The sequence below is a fragment of the Colossoma macropomum genome, unplaced genomic scaffold (genome assembly GCF_904425465.1).
Source record: "Colossoma macropomum unplaced genomic scaffold, Colossoma_macropomum, whole genome shotgun sequence".
In the NCBI taxonomy this organism is placed as follows: Eukaryota; Metazoa; Chordata; class Actinopteri; order Characiformes; family Serrasalmidae; genus Colossoma; species Colossoma macropomum.
Window position 1 is genome coordinate 23,479,084 of NW_023494806.1, and position 20,906 is coordinate 23,499,989.

The window sequence follows — 20,906 nt, forward strand, 5'->3', positions numbered from 1 at the left end:
ACAGTTTAAAGAACAAGGCATCCATTAGGAATATAATTCCAGGCTTTAGACACTGTGGGATCTCTCAATGATCTTGTTAGCTACCATTAAAGCAGTGACCTCTGCCTCACCTGTGAAAAAAGAAAATCAAACATGTCTCTGTTTTAGCCTGGAACCTGACGCGTCCTGTGCACTTTTAAATCAATTTAGCATCCATACCACTGTAATGTAACATGCAAAAAATCTGAAATCATGATAACTGTTGTTGTTCTGCAATTAATATCTGAATTAGCTGATCAACTGGAAGTTACTGACTTCTGATGACTGATTTGCCACTTTCCTCTGCTCTGTGTCATTGTCTAACCTTTAAGATTTTGTTGTCTGATAATTTCTAAAAAAAATAAAAAATCTTGAATCATAGTATGTGCAAACTGTAGCGAGAGCTGAATGATTTGGGGAAAATATCTAATTGCAATTTTTCTAGCCAATATTGCAATATGGATTTAAATGTAGTTATCTTCTATAAATTAATATTATTATTATTTTGTTGGCAAAGACGACCAGAATATCCACTTTTTCTGGCTTGAGGCGCTGAACACTGAGTGAGCAAGACTACCATTTAGTGGTTATCGCACACACAGCACATGCACTGATCAAACTCATCTACAGGCAGTTCACAAGCTCTGTATGATTTGTTGAAATGTCCTCATTTAAACCTTGTTAATATATATTTTCTATAATAAATATTGCAGCTCTGTGATTTAAATATAAAAGCGATTAATCTGTCAGGCCAAGCTGAGGCACAAATAGCACCATTCCAGCCTTCATACGGCATCATTACTTAACTTCCTAACGTTATGTGAACATAACCAAAAACATACCTTGGGCGCGGTCGCCCTTTGCTTGTAGGAATCTTTTGAAGATGTGGGAACACAGCAAAATGTGTCCCTGATGCAGCACTGAACGGAGGTTTCCTGACAGGGCAGAAGTGAAAAAAAGCACAAGAAACAAAACAAGAGTTAAAATTATAATTACTGTTTAAGTAGTTCCCAACATTTTCACTGGGTTTTCACTACTACCCTCGTCGGGCTGATAACAATAATCACATGCAGCTCTTTGTGCTTCTATCAAGAGCCACATCTTTCATCTTTACGGTTACGGTCTGCGCTCTCTGACCCGCGGCCCTCTCTCTGTCTGCGCTCTCTGACCCGCGGTCCTCTCTCTGTCTGCGCTCTCTCTCTGTCTGCGCTCTCTGACCCGCGACCCTCTCTCTGTCTGCGCTCTCTGACCCGCGACCCTCTCTCTGTCTGCGCTCTCTGTCCGGTTTACAGCTATTCAGTCACTCCTACGGCGGGTCGTTTATCCACTCATGAGGCCGCTCAGTTTCTGTCTGTAGTCAGTCGGTTTGGCCGCTACTGCCGTTTTCAGACGAGCCCAGTTCGGGGGTGAAACAGCGCCCCTGGCGGCTCTGGGGTTAAAACCTCAGCTGTGTTTAACGTTAAATCCGGACACCCAGCCAACTCAGCTGACCCTCCTGTTAGCCTGGACTAAACACTTAAGTTAGCTCAGTACTGTTCGCTCACTGCTGCTAACACTGTTGTTCCCAATACAGAGACTAAATGCAAACTGAGCCGTTTTCACCGCAGCGAAGCAGCAGGTCTGTAAAATAAACCCTCCTCGGAGCTGAACATGAAGACATGGTGTGAACAGGGACTCCGGGCAGCCGGGCTGGGATCTTCCTGTGTGGTTCAGTGTGAACGCGCTCCCGGTGCAGCTCGCGCTCAGATTCAAACAAGGGATGCTCGACATTCATTGGCTGAACAGACCATAAACACGACTTTGTCCAGTGAACACACAGCTGTCTGCTAAACTTATTTTCTGTGGTTTCTAAACTTTAATCCTACCAAATATAAGACAACAGTATACCTTTGAACTGATATTACAATTTACTGCCTATTTTAAAGAGAAATGTTGTGAATTACTGAATGGTTTGATAGTTATTTGAATTTTTTAAACCTCATCATTTTAGTCAAAATATCTGGTCTGATGCTGTGTGCTAGTTAATAATATGTACGTTTAAATTAACTTACCATACATTAACTGTTTTAAAACAACAAATTACTGTTCATTAGGTGTTATAATGTGCTTATTACTTATAATTACAGCAAACATGCGTTAAAAAAACAATGTTCTGTATTTTTAAAAAAACGCACAAAGAGAAGGACAAATGTACAACAACTATATTGGTCTGTATTTTTACACTGATATCTGTGTTTTTACAATGATAACTACTAAATTCACACTCAAAATTCTTAGAAAATGGTACAACAACGTTAAAAAAACAGTGGATTCTTGTAATTTAAAATAACAGACTTTGACTGTATTTTTACAGCAGATTTATTGAAAAAGGTGATTTTCCTGTATTTTACAGGTATATTCTCTTATCATGAAAAATACAGAAAAACCTGTATTTTTTTACAGTCAATGTCTGTAAAAAATCTTTTTTTTACAGTGTATCTTAGATAGGATGTGTCAGCATAATGGCAGGTAATATTGTGTGAGGCTACAGTGGCGCATCTTTTTTTGTCTAACAGCTCTGGGCCGCCCCATCTCTGTGTCCCATGGGCGCATGACCAAAAATGCATGAAAGTTAGGATGATATGGTGATCTAATTTGTTCTCAGTTTAGCAGTTAGGGGCTACTTGTATTTATACAGCCACAGCAACAAAAATAAAACAATTGTTATTTTATTTATTTTCCCCCAGAGGGGCAGCTCACCCAAAAAGGGCAAATGGGCCGTTGCTTAGGAGCTTTAGCCTGGCCTTGTGCATGTCCTTGAGTGATGTAAGTAGCACACAATGATGACCCTGTTGGAAACTTTTGAAGAGATGCTAAAGTAGCTTGTTTGCCATTGACAGTGAGCTGATTATCAGTCCATAGAAGGTCTTCATTGTTTCAGATGAATCAGTCTGTAACTAAAGTGGTTGATCAGATTGATCAGATTCAGTGTGAACTGAAGCTTCATGATTACAGGCGACTCCAGGCAGCTACTGATGTCTTCGCTACTTTGAGTTTCACACTCAGAGAAGTGAAGGAAGTGTTTATGTTGTCTGTCTTCAAAGAAATGAAGCTTCCACTGATGTTATTGAGTGAACGTTTGTCCTCTCGATCAGTGTTTGTTCATCTGCTCTGCTGACCCGCAGCTCTGCACAGGTTCTGGGCTAACTCAGCACACCTGATCCAGATGAGAACAGTGAGAGAACAGTAAAACCGTGCAGAGCTGTGTGTCACCAGCAGCACAGTTAGACCCCATCAGCTCATTAACAAACCCTCACTGAGCTAAAACAGCCGTGTCAGAGCAGGAAAACACTAAGAGGTTCTCCAGGATCAAGGATGTAATAGAAGACTAGATAAATATGTGAAAGATGAAAGATTTTGGTATGTAAATGTTTCGTGTGCATTCAAAATGATTTGTATACCTGTGTGTGTGTCATGTTATCTAGATTTACATCTGATACTTTTTAATGTAAATTTTAGACACTGGGGGCTTTGTTTAATATAGATTTTGTACTTTGTACTTTGGTGGGTTTGACGTTTTTGTACTTGTTCACATTCTCTGTTATTGTGCCTCGTATAAGATCTGTTTTGAGAGTAGAACAGACACGAGCCAGACTGAGTTCAGTGGGAGACACAGAATCTTGACAGAATCTTGTATCTTCATTTTTGGATGGAGACATTATTATTATTATTATTATTATTATTATTATTATTATCATTATTATTATTATTATATTATTATTAGCATTTTAATTTATTTGCCTTTTTGCATGATAATTGAACACGTTCTGTTTGTACTGTTTTAATTCATTTCATGGTGAAGTGATACTTAAATCTAAGAGCTCTCGTCCTCATTTTTATACGTTTCAGTCTGATTTGTTTGAAATGTTCGATCGTATTAATTTAAAATGAAGCAGAGTGATGAATGTCAGGTGTCAAACTCCAACATTTCTGATTCTGAGGGCCTGTCAGCCACTTCACCTCTGTGCCCTTTTTGAGTGACATACAGAGAGTTAACCGCTGTTCCTGAGTTCACACCAGCGTTTCTGTGGGTGTGTCTATGTTCTTTCCAGTGTCCCAGTGTGTTCTGTTTACTGAAGCAGGATTAGGCTTGTTTACATCCTACTGATTAATTAAAATCCCAGCTTATTACGTACTAAGACTTATTATTCAGTAACTACAGGGACTTCAGTGCAAACTGGCGGAGCTGCTCGTAGGTTATAGAAGCACACTCATGAAAAAGACGGTTCTTTAGTAAAGAACATGGTTCTATGTAGAAGCATGAACATTCAAAGAACCCTTTGCATCATGAAAGGGTTCTTCAGACGGATGGAGAATGTGCTGCAGAAACAGTTCTATATAGAATGTTTTTGAAAACAGTTCCATATAGCACCAAAAAGGGTTCTTCTACTGTTATGGCCAATCTTGTCACAGTAGAGGAACCTTTTGAACCCTTTTCGTTTCTAATTGATAATTATAAACAATAGATTCAAATTTGCTGCTGCCATCAAGTTCTAAACGAGGTAAGGTTTTTATGAAATGGTAAATTCTCTTACTTTTCAACATCTGATCTGTGTTTTGTGTTCTGTTGTGAGTAAAATATGGTCTATGAGATTTACCAATCATTGCATTCTGCTGTAAATAAGGTCAGCTGTAATAAAGTCTTTTATGGATGAATTGTTGTAAATGTATGTAATGTGATGATTTCTCAGTTTGAACTGTCTCAGTTTTAGTGTTCAGATTAACCTCGTTATGCTGGTGGGTATATTTTGGTTTGTCCATCTGAATTTACATGAGCAAATCATAAGGCAAATTATTCAGTAACTGCAGGAAATAAATGTAAATTTTTATTTTATTTATTTATGTATTTATTTATTGTAAAAGCTCCCCTCAAATTAACAGAACATGTGTTTATGATACACATATTGCTGTATGCTCACAATTTACTGCTGAAAGCCAAAAATTTTAGACACTCTTTGTATTATTTTATAAAATAATGCTTACAGTGCTGATCACTGAAAAGACACCATCTGTTTAAAAAAAAATAGTGAAAAAATTGTGAGTTCAGCTTATTATAAGGGTTTAAAATGACATCACCATCTATTTGACTGGAAGAAGACAGTTACAGCCTCATACGACCCCCACCTTTAGAATGTAGCTTATGAAATATGAACGTTATGAAGAATATGACGAAGTGCGTTTTGGAACCACTGGTGGTCTCGAGAAGTTTAAGAGGTTAAACACCAAACGAAGTAAGAATGAGCCGTGAAGAGCTACGGTCAGATCCCTTTACTTCAAAAGCTTCAGACTACAGCCTAAAGAAAACACTTATTTGTGATGTTTTTTTTATGGAAGTTGGAGATTGTGGTCAGGTATCTGACCATCCCATGTTCCTAAAACAAAGTGAAAGAAGTCCAGCCTGTCAGTGCAGCAGAGTGAGAAGAGCAGAGTTCAGAGTTTCTCAAGGTGAGTTAATTACGTTAACAAATACTCATATTAAGTAAAAACTGAGTAATGATACTGCTTTTCAGATAAAAACAAGAAAAGAATGCTTTTTTACACTCTGATGGACAGTGCTCGGCAGCTCAACAGTTTATATGTTATTATATCATCCACATACGAAACAAAACTAGTGTTAAAATTATATAAACTGTGTTTGAGACTCAGACGAACTCGTTTCATTCCTCTATAACTTTGTGCTGCTTTTGTAGTTGCCTGTGTTGTCAGGTTTCTGGTGAAATAGAGTTGAATCTGTCACTATTGATTAACATTAAGAGTTCCAGACTGTAGGATTGGATGAAAAACATGAATCAGCACCCTGGACTCTTCACTGTATTAATACTGTTTCACTTTTTTCTGCTTATTACTGCTGAGGTTTAAAAATGTCTGCCAGTTTGTTTGCTTGTTTGTTTTTGTGTTTGTTTGTTTAGACAGCTGATAGAGGTGACTGAGCAAATAAATCCGCAGCAATTTTTTACAGCTACAAAAACACACACTGCTCCCCCGGATTAGAGTTCACGATGTGTCAAATGTTGGTCTGCAATCAGGAGAACTTTCTGTTCCTTTTTCACACCGTTTAGATGACCGATTCTGCCTGACATCCACTTTTTAAATGTCAGTGTGTAAAACCAGTGTTTAAAGTGAGGTGGCTGTATTGGTCAGTAACATGGGACAGTGTAATCCATTTACACAGTCGCGTTCCGTTTTGGCTGTAACTGTAATGATGCTGCATGGGGCACCAGAGCTTTGTGAAACTAACTTCATTTAGAGAATGTTTAACTGGGATTTACAACCCCATTTCCAAAAAGTGTGAAAAATGTTAATAAAAATAAAATGCAAGAATGTGCAAATCAGTTAAACCATATATTTCATTGAAAATAGTACAAAGACCACATATCAAATTTTGAAACTGAGAGATTTTATTGTTTTTTGAAAAATATATGCCCATTTTGAATTTGATGCCAACAATACATTTAAAAAAAATTGGGACAGGGGCAACAAAGGGCTGGCATAGTTGTGTAATGCTAAAAAAAAAAATCTGGTGGTTGATTGGCAACAGGTCAGTAACATGATTGGGTATAAAGAGCATCTCAGAGAGGCGGAGTCTTTCAGAAGTAAAGATGAGGAGGGGTTCATCACTCATCAAATAGTGCAACAATTCAATAATAATGTCAATGTAAAACAGAAAAGAATGTTTGCTTTTCATCATCTACAGTACATAATAACATTAAAAGATTCAGAGAATCTGGAGAAATCTCTGCATGTAAGGTACGAGGCCAAAAACCAGTATTTGCTGGTCGTGATCTTTGGGCCCTCAGGCAGCACTGCATTAAAAACAGACATGATTCTGTAGTGGAAATCACTGCATGGGCTCAGAAACACTTCTGAAAACCACTGTCTGTGAAAACAGTTCATCACTGGATCCATAAATGCAAGTTAAAACTCTACAATGCAACGGAGAAACTGTACATAAACAGGATCCAGAAATGCTGCCACCTTCTCTGGGCCCGAGCTCTTTTAAGTGTCCTGTGGTCCGACGAACCAGTATTTGAAATTCTTTTTGGAAATCATGGACACTGTGTTCTCCGAGCTAAAGACCACTCAGCTTGTTGTCATTGCACAATTCAAAAGCCAGCATTCATGATGGTGTAGGGGGCATTAGTGCACATGGCATGGGCATGCACATCTGTGAAGGCACCAGTAATGCTGAATGATATATACATGTCATGGCTCCGTATTAAAAGAGTCCGGGTGCTAAACTGACCAGCCTGCAGTCCAGACCTGTCACCACATTTGGTGCATTATGAAATGAAAAATATGACAAATGAGACCCCTGAACTGTTGAACAGCTGAAATCCTGTATCAAACAAGAACATTTCACTTTCAGAACTACAGCAGCGTCTCCTCAGTTCCCAAACACTTACAGAGTGTTGTTAAAGAAGAGGTGATGAAACACAGTGGTAAAAAGGCCCCCATCCCAACTTTTTTGTGTTGTTGGCATTCAACAACAATTCAATTCAAAATGGACATATATTTTTCAAATAACAATAAAATTTCTCAGTTTCAACATTTTATATATTGTCTTTGTTCTATTCTTAATGAAATATGATTTACATAATTTGCATATCATTGCATTTCTGTTTTTATTTACATTTTGCACAGCATCCCAACTTCTTTTGGAAATGGGGTTGTACGTTCACTGCTATGAGACCGCAGCAAAGGTGAAAAAAGAGTCCCACAGTTTGTCTTCATTGCTTAAACACACTGTCTCTGTTCTCTAAAACTCACATACACATCCTCAAAACACTAGAACATTTAGCAGGTTGTCCCACACTGAGAGCTAATTTAACCATCAACGCTCTCCTAAAAATGAAATATTCACATCTGTCATATGAATTTCTACAGCAAACCAGATTTTTCACACTTCTTGCTGGGTTTTTAGAAAATGCAGACATGCAGACGAGAAACAACGAAGACAGACTGCAAATAATAAACTCAGACAGAACAGAAGACAGAAGAAGCCTCATTAGAAACATTTACAATGAGTTGTTTCTAAGAATAAATAAATAAATAAATAAATAAATATGTAAGATCCTGTCTCTCATCTCGATTTGGCCACAAAAAGGTGATCTATAGAGTGATCTGCTGAGGAGCACTGAGCTCATAGACCTTCTGTTGCGAATATGGTGGGAGGTGTAAATGTCCATCTATACCTATTTGTGATGTATTTATTATATATTTTGATATTCATGGGAAAAGACTCTGTAATGTTTGTCCAGTTGCAGTCACAGCTCTGTAACTAGAGACTCTGAGTTGTGTGCCAGGGAGCAATAACAGCCTCAATTGAGATAAAGTCCAATAGCTATGAGAACTTTATAATCTTAATATAAGCACGAGAGAAATGTTCGTCTTCTGTCAGTCCTCAGGATCCTCCTCTTAGACCTTCAGCTTTCATGAACTGGTAAGAAGCTTTCCAGTACAGATTTGAGTCAGCAGACCATTCAGCTGATCCGAACGCACCAGCAGCAGCGGTCAAGTGTGCTGCCCAGGTTTTAACAATGAGGAAATGCAATAGATCAGTTTCACAATATCACAAGTTTCACATTCTTCAGCAGAGTTGCGTGTAGAACAGACTGAAACTGAAACCATCTTCAGTGCTTTTACACTTTAACGGCATCATGTTGCCTTCAAGTCCTGTCAGAAATATCATTTATGGATGTACATGAACAGAACCACAATGTTATAGTTTTAAATATGTTTCTCTCTCTCCTCTCCTGGTCAGTACTGATGGTGTGTGTGTCTGTAGGTCAGTTCTGTTCTGTCTTTCTCTCTTTCTCTCTCTCCTCTCTGGTCGTATGATGGTGTGTGTGTCTGTAGGTCAGTTCTGTCTCTCTTTCTTTTCTCTCTCCTCTCCTGGTAAGTACTGATGGTGTGTGTGTGTCTGTAGGTCAGTTCTGTTCTCTCTTTCTCTCTTCTCTCTCTCCTCTCCTGGTAAGTACTGATGGTGTGTGTGTGTGTCTGTAGGTCAGTTCTGTTCTCTCTCTCTCTCCTCTCCTGGTCAGTACTGATGGTGTGTGTGTGTGTCTGTAGGTCAGTTCTGTTCTCTCTCTCTCTCCTCTCCTGGTCAGTACTGATGGTGTGTGTGTGTAGGTCAGTTCTGTTCTCTCTTTCTCTCTTCTCTCTCTCCTCTCCTGGTCAGTACTGATGGTGTGTGTGTCTGTAGGTCAGTTCTGTTCTCTCTTTCTCTCTTCTCTCTCTCTCCTCTCCTGGTCAGTACTGATGGTATGTGTGTCTGTCTGTAGGTCAGTCATGCAGTCCCACAGTTCTGCTCTCTGTATCCTGATCTTACTGACCACTTCACTCACTTCTGGTAAGAACTGCACTGTCACTACTTTATCACCTTATTAAGGACTTTACTCCTCTATTTTACCTTCCCATTTACCCATTAATTAACATTATATAATTATTATTTATTTAAATGCCCCATGCTCATATTGAAAGAGATTATGTGAAATCTGTACCTCGAATGTTTTACTGACCCAATTAAAAAGATGGTTCTTCAAGAGTTCTTTAGTAAAGACAATGATTCAATGTAGAACTACAAAGAACCACACAGAACTATTTTCATGCTTAAATGGTTCTTCAGATGGTGGTATTGTTCTTCAGATTGATGGAAAATGTGGTGTAGATGGTTCTATACAGAATGTTTTTGAAAAGGGTTCTATATAGCACCAAAAAGGGTTCTGCTGTTGTTACAAGCTTGGCATTGCCACAATAGCAGAACCTTTTCTGGTGCTATATAGAATTCTTTTCAAAAACATTCTCTATCGAACCATCTACACCACATTTTTCATCAATCTGAAGAAGAATGTCACCGTCTAAAGAACCATTTATGCATGAAAATGGCTCTTTGTGGTTCAACCAGTCTGAAGGAGCTATTAGCACATGTCACTTTAGTGTCTGTTATTTAGAGAAGAAAAAGTTTTGAACCCACACCAGCAGAATCTAACCAGAACATGTGTTTACAGTAACCACTTGTTCCAACCCAAAAGTGTGTTACCAAAAGGTACTGAGTTACTCTGTGTTGTTCATGGGATTTTCATCTGTGCTGACCAGTGCAGGAGAGCGACAGATATAAACAGAATACAACATTCCTGCTGTAACGTTTGAAACTGCTCACGGGGCAGTCATGGGCTTGAGGTTAGGGAACCAGCCTTGTGACCGGAAAGTCGCTGGTTCAATCCCCTGAGCCAACAGTACGTGACAGGTGCCCTGGAAAAAGACACATAACCCCCAACTGCTCCCCAGGTGCTGTGGATAGGGCTGCCCACCACCCCTTAGTGTGTCTTCACTAGTGTTTCTGTGGTGTTTCACTGCACAAATGGGTTTGATTGCAGAAGTGAAATTTCCCCATTGTGGGACTAATAAGGGTCACTTAAAATATCAGAAGATTGGTCACTCCAGAGCTGCAGCTTATCTGAGGGTTAAATATTAGTAAGTACATTTTGATTCATATAGCAAATTTAAAACCAAAGTGCTTTACAATTAATGAGTTCTCCACTCAAATCCCTACCTAGTCAGTCCTCACAGCACACTCACTTAGGGTGCCTGTTGATGTCAAATGGTAGGCTGTTCCAAAGCCTCAACACAGCAACAACAAAGGCTCAATCTCATTTGTGGTGTGAGCTGGGACAGTGGGACAGTCAGATGATGACCCTAATGATCCTAAAGGAGCATCTAAATAGATATCCATAATGCATGTAGGTGCAAGGCCATGTAATACCTTAAAAACAAACAAAGCCACCTTATATTGGATTCTGTAATGAACTGGGGACCAACCGGATCATCCACACTGTGAATGACTTCCACTCGAGCTCCTGACCTGGAAAATTACTTTAGATCGTCAAAGTTTGTTGGAAGCAGCGAGTTGGGCTAAAATAGCACAGTGTAGGCCCAGCTGTAGTTTAAATATTCTGTGGTTTTGTTTTGTAGGTGCCCAGCCAGATGTGGACACAGATACAGAAGCTGCATGGATTTTTGTACTGATTGTTGTACTTGTAGCTGTGATTGTGATACTGGCTGTGGTGTTTTGGCAGCTGAAGAGAGAAAATCGGCAGCTCCGGATGTCATCTGGCCGGTCATCACGCAAAGGTCAATGACCAGGATGTCTGAGGGATCATCATCAACCAATCACTGTGTTCCTGATTTATTTTGCCCTTTCTTTATCTCTACCATTCATAAGTAGTGCTAGGCAATATAACAATATTTATCACTATGGTGATAAATTACATCACGATATTTCACAATGAGCATATCGTGGATATCAGTGGATGTCAGTACTTACACACACTGACCAAATGTATGTTTGACTACAAAGAGAGCATAATTAGTCCTGTTTAATTGGATTTAGTTCAGTATGTGAAATGTGAAAATATATTGTATTCATAATTTTTTATATCTTTTAAATGTGGCGCTACATTGTCTTTGCAAATTTACCTTAAAAATATGTAGTGTGACACTATCATGCATTATGAAAACTTCAGTAACACTTTACTGTAGGGTGCTGTTTATAAGGCTACATGACACTTACATAAGCTTGTCATAACAACTGACATAACCCTACATAAATGCTTATAAATTCTTATTTCAATAGGTGTTATCTGTCATAAAGACTAGTTTAGCAAATTTTGATCAAAACTGGCAAATGTAACATTTATAGTAAATGACGCTTATTGGAATAAGCACTAATAAACATTCATGTAGGGTTATGTCAGTTGTCATGACAAGCTTATGTAGGTGTCATAAAGCCTTATGACAGCACCCTACAGTAAAGTGTTACCAAAACTTCTAAAAGTATCGTGACATTACTTTTTCACAATATCGCCCAGATCTACTTTAGGTTTAGATTTTTTAGTTCTTGCACGTGCGCTGTCTAAGTCTGTAAAGCATTGTTGTCAAGATTTTGCTTGACTTTGATTTCCTTGTTTTTGCATTGCTTGTCTAAAAAAAACAGTTTAGAAAAAAGTACATAAACTAATAAAGTAAAAAAGAAGAAAATAAAGAAGAAAAAAAATGAAGAAACCATTCTCTGGTCAATTTCGCAAAAAGAGTAAGATATTTTATTCAGGAAAGGACTGTTTGTTTCTAGTTTAATAAGTCTGGAGATGCTGAAGTGATGCTTAAGAAACTAAACAGAATTTTGCAGTGTAAAGCCAAATCCACATACTGATGGTTCTCAGGTTACACGAATTCCCATTAGCTCAAACAAGTGTAGACTTAAGATGTTCTGTGCTGCATTAGAACTGGCTGAGAAAGAAGAGCAGTAACCTTTGTTAACCCCTGGAGAGGAAACTCTTGGAGAACTCCTAGTTGGTGGATCCGAGGAGCAGCAATGCTCTGGATGCTTTTATAGGGTCACTGGGGTGTTTGATGGAACAAGGAGGGGGTTGGAGAAGTGCAGCCTGATAACCAGTGTTTGGTTAAGTACTTTCAGTGTCGCTCTCCAGTAGGAGTTCTGTTCTTCAGGGGTCTGAAGCTGGATATGTTGCTTAACCAGCTACCTTTATTTTTACTTCATTATAATCCTGGATTTTCTGTCTCATGACAGTGAATGGCTGCGTCCGAAATGGCATACTTCCATACTATGCAGTATGTGAAAGCAGTACACGAGAATAGTTAGTATTAATATGTAATATTCATTAAACAGTACAGCAAGACTGAATCCTGTTAGAAACTGTTACTGTTAAAGAACTTTACATAGATTATAAGTGTAGATCATAATGTTTTATAGTATATGTAAGTTGTTTGTATTAATTTCAGTCTGAATAATTTCTAATTGATAATTATAACCTTTAGAGATATTAAGAAATAAAGTCTGTCCTGTATGAATGAATGTTGTTAAATGTGTGTAATGTGAGAGTTTCTCAGTTTGAACAGTTTCAGTTTTACTGTGTTCAGATTAAAGTCCAAACAAAGTCAGATCACTTTAAGAGCTTCAGATCACTGCTTAAAGAATCCAGTTGTTAATGATGTCTTTATGGGAGGCAGAGACTGTGGTCAGATATGTGCCCAGTCTGTCCTCTTAAAACAAAGTGAAAGAAGTTCAGCCTGTCAGTTTAACAGAAGAATGAAGAGCGGAGTGCAGGTCAGTCCATTAATTCATAATTATACTCATATAGAGTAAAAACAGAATAATGATGAATATGTGCTTTACTTTGTCAGCTTCTCAGAGTCAGTATTTAAACTAAAACTGGTGTAAAATAATATAAACTGAATTATCTTCTAAACCCAAGCAGCAGTTTCAATCATCTGTAACTTTGTGATGCTTTGATAAATTCCACTGATTTAGAGTTCAAACAATCAGTATTAATTAACTTTATCAGGGTATTGATTAATTTACTGATTTAGAGACTATATAGTTAAATTGCTTTTTGTTCAAAGCCGCCTGAGAACCTGTCAACTTAATCGTAATAGAAATATTATTTCTATTAGGAGGTTGGTGACGAAAACACCTGGAGAACTTAACAAAAACTGAACCAACCCGCCCCCACCTCAATCCCCCCCAACCCGGTCATAAATCTGTGCTTGTATAAGTTATTCAGAATGCTGTGCTGTGTTTAACATGAGGTGGTTGTATTGGTCAGTAATGCTGGACTGTGTAATGCAGTCCTGTGGAGTCCAGTTTGGGCTGTAACTGTGATGAAGCTGTGTAGCCCACCAGAATTTTGTGAATCAAGCTTCACTTTGAGTGGGTGAAAACTAGAGAGATTTACATTCACTGCCATTCACTAAAAGAAACCTTCAGACTTAACAGCTCGGAGAACTTTAAAACCTTTAGAGTTTATAAGCAAAGTTCATCAAAGTCCGTCTTCATCAGTCTACGGTTAAACCTTCAGGTCTAATGAACTGATCTAACAGCAGGTTAAAGTAAAGGTCTGAGTCAGCAGACGAAACAGCTGACTGACCAAGCTTTAGAGAAAAAAGTGCCAGCAGTGGTCATGTGATCTGACCAGGTTTTAAAAATGAGGAAATGCAGTAAAGCAGACCGTTTCACAAAAACAAGCTTCATATTCTTCCATAAACGTGTAGACGGAGCGTCACAGACTGTGAAACTGAAACCACAATCAGTGCTTCTTCATTTTAACAGGATCAGACAGGATAAATCAAACCCTTCCATCTACGACTTTATATACGCTACAACACTACCACACACTTCTAACAGCTATTATAGATCATATGTAAAATACGTTTTTAAACACCTTTACAATCTGTTATGCAGGTCATTATAAATAATGCACAAATTAATTTTTTTAAACATTTATTAGCTGTTGTGGATCATTTGTGTTTATCATTAATGTATAAATCAGAGCATAAAACCACAAAGCCTTTTCAGGATTTAACACGCAGAAAATACAATAGTTCTTCAGGCTTTTATTTATTTATTTACTCAAACTAAGACTAATTATCAATCTGTGGTTTAACTACCGTAAACCTGTTGACGTGTCTTCATGCAGTTCTGTATCATATGTTTATAAGCAGTGTAAAATGGTGGTGTGAACAGTTAGAGATCATCTCTCCAGTATTCAGATTTCTATTATAGAATATGTTTCTTAAGAATATAGTTTTTTCTCTCTATAGGAGGTCTGTGTAGAGCAATGCCTAATGTGTGGGAAGTATTAATAGTATTAGATCATTTTAAGAAACCTTTATGAAAATAAGACAAAGTCAGAATAGAACCTACAAAATACTTAGTATTTTCTTTTGACTGCCAGTGTAGATAATTTTGGAAAGTTTAAAACCTCAAAATTCCCTGTGCAGGAAACTGCTGCTGCGATGTTACAACTCACTATAATAAAACTCTGTCTGTGCTTTTTTGTAGATGACCATCCATGTCTGGACAAAGGTCAGGAGGCCGTTGTACCGCTGTGGGGGTTTTTAGTAATGGGGGCTGTGCTCTTAGCTGTGGTTGTGCTATCAGTTTTGAAAATTGTACAGCTGAGAAGAAAAATTCAGCGTCTCCAGATGATGGATGCAGGAAATGAAGTTGAAATAAATAGATTGAATTTCCCCAATAATAATCCAGAAATTAACAGATCAAACAGTCAATCAATTCCTCTTACTCCCAATTATGGGACATGTTTATGAGTGTTTTATCATACGTATCAGTGTGGAAAGTCCAGCACTATCTGCTGTTGTTCTACAGAGCTTTAATACGACATCTTCACTAGCACTCAACTGGTGTTTCTTTATTCATGGGGTTTTCTCTGCAAACGCTTTTGCTGGTGTCTTTCTGAATTCTCATCCTGCTTTCTGGGTGCTCTGTCGAAAGGGCCTCATAACCTGCTTGTGTTTAAGTCAGATTGAGAACAGATCAGCTCAGGTTTGTGTAAATTCAGCTGCAGGTGAAGGACATCCATCTAGAAAGAGATCACAAAGGCAGTTATCTGGATTGGGATTGGCCAGGGAAAAAAGAATGCTCTGCAAATACTGTTAGTATGAAAGCCTCAGTAGAATATCACAAGGTTCTGAGAAAACACCAAAAAAAAGTTATAAAACATTAACAGTGAAGATAAGAAAGAGTGATTCCAGCAGCTGCTACCCCAAGGCAGTCAGTTTTTTACTATGTGAGTGAGCAGGTTATCATTTCTAAACATGTTGTTATTGTGTTCATTGTATCAGTTGTGCAGGACTGTCTGATATGAAAAAGCTGCAGTTGTCCGTTTTGCACACAGCCATCTTTGTAGAGAGGTGTAAATAGTTTTTCACAGCAGGGGCACTCACCCCTCCCCCTTCACCTCTCATTGTTCACTAGCAGCTCAACAACATTCGACACATAATGAGTCCTAGTTACACAGTTACAGGGAAAACATTTTATTTGATTTTGTTATTTAAAAACATAAGTTGATCTCCATTTTGCCAGACAAATGGCCACTAGGGGGCACTGCAGAAAGAGGTTAATCAGAATTCATATGGTTCGTAAAATTCAGTTGTTAATGCCTGAGCCTCACTACAGGACTTTTGTGCATCCTAACCAATGTTGAAAACATTAGAGAGCCCATGCATAGTGACAGATTCTAGACTTTTTATCTTTAGACATCTATCATCAAACCCCCCCACACTACAAGAACTACCCAGACTAAAACATTGCATACTTTCTGATTGCTCTCACAAATGATCTGCCCCACGCTGTCTGTCAGTGGTCCCTGTCTCTCTGAACCTAAGATCTTGCATAATTAAGCAACACAACACGAATGGAAGTGTGTTATCGTGAAATAACATACAACCTCGAGTGTTCTATTGCTCTTATACAACAGTTAAATAAATAAAGTAATAAATTAATAAACTGGGTCGTGAACGCAGCGTTTAATATGTTTTAATGTTCGCAGTTCCTTCACCAAATTATAGTTCCTTAACGAGCAGCTTGTTGCTACGTCAGAGTAACGAGCTCCGCCCACTCGCTGCACAGTCTGCTGTAAGTCTCGACGGACTGAGCCATAAAACTGTCGCAATATCAAGTTCAGCTCAGTTTTGTCTGTTTTTGCCAGATCAGTATTAATGTTGTTTTGTTCCAGCCAGTCTGTAAAGCATCTTACAGCCCATTTAGTTTGGCGAATGGTGTTGGGTTCATTTCTGGCTGATTCCAGGCTGTTTAGCTGTTCTTCTGTCTCAGCTGCCGACTGAAAAGCTGCTCAGTGGTGATAACAGTTTGGGAATTTAGTGTCGTCTCATTTTCAGAGTCTGACCAAATCGGCTGTCGGTCAAATGTGATCTTAAAAGTGTCCATTTTCTGTTTGTGGCAAAGTAAGAAGTAAAAACTTTCAAATGGCTTGAGCGTCTCCTACAACTTAGCAACGGCGTCTCAGTGGAGTGATACAGTGTTTGTGAAAACTGTGATGTTATGGTGAAATAACAACATGGTTAGAACGCTTCTCAACCAATCAGCTTCCGTGGCCGGAACTAACTGTTGTATAATTTCTCCTGAACAAATGTGACATTAGATCAAAACAGGGAAGATGGCAAAGCACAGATTACTGAGCTAGTTATGTGTAAATTTAGCAGTATGAAAAAGTGAAGGAAATTATATACTGTTTAACAAAGTAGATTAGGATTAAATAAATTTTATCCCTTTTTTTTATCCTTATTCATACATGACCAGCTCAAAAACAGGAGCACAAAACTGTCCTGATTATTCTCTAGTGTGAGCCAGGCATTACTTCACTTACCGCAGTTGGCAGTCTTTAGTCAATTCCATTATATCCAGTGTTTTTCCTTGTCACTGCTAGTCTGAAAAAAAGCTGCTGTAGTTTTGGTACTGGAGAAAAGAGTAAATGTTGACCTGGGACAAGTGTGGGTTAACCATGTCGGCACAGCCATCCAGAATCATTCAGGATTGAAACCAAAAAGCTGGAAAAAACAGAATTCATGGATGAAGCCAATATTGTTTAAAACATCAGTAAAATATAAGAACTGCAAATCTGCAGTCTGCCAAACACCTTCACAACATCTCCCAGCTCACCTCATGTGGCAACATCCACAAAGCACAGTGCAGGCAGTGTGAGGTGAACAGTAGCTCACTGACATACTTCTAGGCTTTTCAGCACTGCAGATTCCACAGAGGAGCATTACCGTTTATCATTACTATCAGTCCTATCTGTGATTACATGTGTAAGCCTCTGTGTGTGAGGTTATGTGTGAGGTTGGATGAACGTGTTGATCTGTTGAGATGATTTTTCTCTATTTTTATCCTTAATCTTTTAACCATGTTACCTTTGTCATGCTCCTGTAGTTCTGAAAAGCAGTTATTCTATTAAATTTCACTTTTCTATTCAAATCCAGTCTGTGGTCTTGTCTTTTTACTTTTTTACATTTTTACTTGGTCTCCAACATCACAAACAGAAGGTGATCTAAACACAATTCACAGCATTGCCTGCTCACCATATTTTGGCCTTTTTTTATTCTCCTCTCTCAATAATAATACTTCTTTCCACTTTAATAATAAATCTTACATAGTGCAGCTTTATGTACAAAATCATAGAATGAAAAATAGTTTTTAAAGAAAAACAGCAGTGCGTAAAAATGACATGCATTTTAGTTAACTTGCCCAGTTTATGGATATGTGTCCAAGTCTAACATGGACTGGATGATCCAGTTCACTCTGCATTAAGGTCAATTAATGCGTCTGCGTCGAATCTACGGCATGTACCCTACACTGCACTCTATGCTAAAATAGAACTTGGTCTGTAGGGTTTTAAGCTGTACTCTGCGAGTCTAAGCTAAAACGAAGCTCCCATCACAGTGCAGACTCAGCTCCAGTGAACTGATGCTTAAAACCATCTGTTTAGATAATAAAGACTCAGATCTGAGAGCACCAATCTGATTGGCTAGTGTCAAAGTGAGAGAAAGATGAGAAACAGAATTGGTGTAACTGCAGAGCGACACAGACATATGCTCATAACGGCGTAGACCTCTTATGTAGACTGTGGTGTAGAGTCTGCGTTGATTCATCACAGAAGCGTAAATGGGCCTTTACTACAGCTCTGCTGTAGCAGAAACTGGAACGTCCTGTGATCAGTTCAGCAGAGCCTGCAAAGATAAACAACCATCTAAATAGTGTAGGAGGAATAGGCCTAGTTAGAATGTCATTGCTGTTCACTTGACTTTCTGACTGCATGGCATCATCAGTACCTGAAGGGGAATCTCTCTCTCATCATCACTGAAGCTGATTTCAGTAAGCGAGGCTGGTACACCTGTCAGTGTGATGGTACAGATCTCTGTGATGTGGCTCTAAAGATTGAGCGTAAGTGTTTTCTTCACTCATCGTTACTGATAGAACTCCAGTGATTTAGATGCAGTGATTGATATCAGATGTTGCTGAAGTTTCTGATTCTTTTTCTCCTCAGCTTTGAATACTACAGTACAGATAAAGTCCAATCAATCTCTGATGCTAAATTTGGACATATCAGATCAAGTGGAGGTAATTTATAACATAGTGGATAGTGGAGTTTAGTGGATAGTGGAGTTTATACAGTAATGGATCCAGGAACAAAGAGGTCATTCACACTTACACAGTGACTGTCCAAGGTAGGAATTCTTTATGTACTCATGTACTTATTTATTTATTCATTTATTTAATGGTTCAAGAGATTTTTTTGTTTTATTTTTTAACACATTTGTTTTCCTGAGGTGAAGAAGTTCTTCATTACATGCTTTCTGTCAAGGTTTAACTCCTTTAACCTGAGGGTAACTATTTAAATTATTTAGATTATTATGAAATCCCTCAGAAATATTCCCTACTAGTGACCGATCAAAATGAAAATTCATAATCGAAACCACATTCAGAACACCAAGGTCAAAAACCAGAAGAAATTAGTTTTTACACATAATTTGCCGTATTTATGTTTTTGGATTAAGTGTGACTGGCATAAAAGTGAAGGACATCTATTGTTTTACTTTTCAAAGGCCAAAATTTCCGTCCCTAGTAACTACTGTAAAGCTAATATGGATGTAATGTAGCTATGCAACTGAGGAATGCTGCATCTTGGTACCACAGCTGGTAATATATTTTCACCTTAATATGGTGGCAGTACCTTAAACCAAAAAGATACGCTTAAGTATCCTAAACATAAAAGTTAAAATATGCTGTGGCAAAAAATTCTACCAGTTGTCTTTTGTATTATGCTTTAGGTTGTGATGTCAGATGGTTGAGGGAGAGCCTTTCAGCCTTTTCAGTTTGACCCAGAGTGAGACTTAACCAAAGAAGAAAACACTGCTGAACACTATATTAGTGATTATTTTTTTGCTGTAAATTGTATGGTAGAGGTTTCTAGCTGGTGTAGCTTCAGGAATCCACACCGACTGGGAAACCAAGCATACATACACGTATAGATTCAGTAGGTTAACCTATATGATCTCTTTTAAACAGTTAGTATCTCAATGCTCAAACGTTATCAACACAAACTTTACCATTTACACCATGTGACACATAGTTATACAGAATCTGATAGCCACTATCACTACAGTAGAGGACTGCAGTTGTGTCTGACCCACCACAACATTTTGTGGCAAGGGGTTATTTTTCAGTGTCATTCGTGGGAGTGGCCAGTCAACGAGTGCAGTGCGGGTGGGTGCGGCACAACATGTATGTTTAGCCTAAATAGTCTTAATAAAATGATAAGTTAGCAAAATATCAAAAAGTAATAAACTCATTCTTAATAGAAGTTCTAAATAGAATCTGCAATGTGGCAGCTTGCCAGAGGTGGGATTAGAACCAAGGCCGTCTGGGTGGTATTTCAGAGGTCAACCAGGTGAGCCACCACAGGGTTTTGGAAGGCGGGACCCAAACGCTGAGCAAAAACAAAGGATGCCAGGGGAAAGACTGGCTCTCTCAATACTGAGGAAATGATAACTGAAAAACCACTTTCCCAACAGAAGAGAATGCACGAAGGAGAACGAAAAGGAGAAAGGGTCAAACTTGTCCCTTCTCTAGCTTTACATTTAGTTCTTTCTCTTTTTTTTTTTTTTAAAGGAAGAAAGACACGACTCGAGAAAGGGGGATAGACTCGAGAAGTGACCAAGAGAAAAGAATCTCGAGAGAAATTCTCTAGAGCTTCTACCCGAGATTACCGGCCGGTCTGTTTGCCAGAACTCTGAAACAAAGACTCAGCAAAGTGTGTCTTCTTTCCAGCCCTTATAAAGCCCCCTGAGCAGATGTGGCTTATTTGGGTCATTGACTCCCCCTGGTGGCCGGTGGTGGCCTAGCCCTGGAGCCAACCCTTACAGAAGCAACCAATCACGTGAACAATCATGTGAATTGGCTAAAGAAATAGCACTTTTAGACAGTCAGACACAGCTGCAGAAAGGGTGCTTAATGA

The 20,906-nt window shown here is 38.5% G+C and overlaps 1 protein-coding gene across 2 annotated transcripts in view; it reads left to right on the forward strand.

The window, feature by feature from the left end:
• The window catches only part of LOC118826994, a 29,936-nt gene extending 25,623 nt beyond the window's left edge, over positions 1-4,313 (forward strand). For both annotated transcript variants that reach the window (XR_005008827.1, XR_005008829.1), the window contains exon 7: positions 3,193-4,313. The gene's annotated coding sequence lies outside the window, so the exon portion shown is untranslated. The remainder of the gene's footprint in view (positions 1-3,192) is intronic.
• Positions 4,314-20,906: the final 16,593 nt, after the last annotated feature.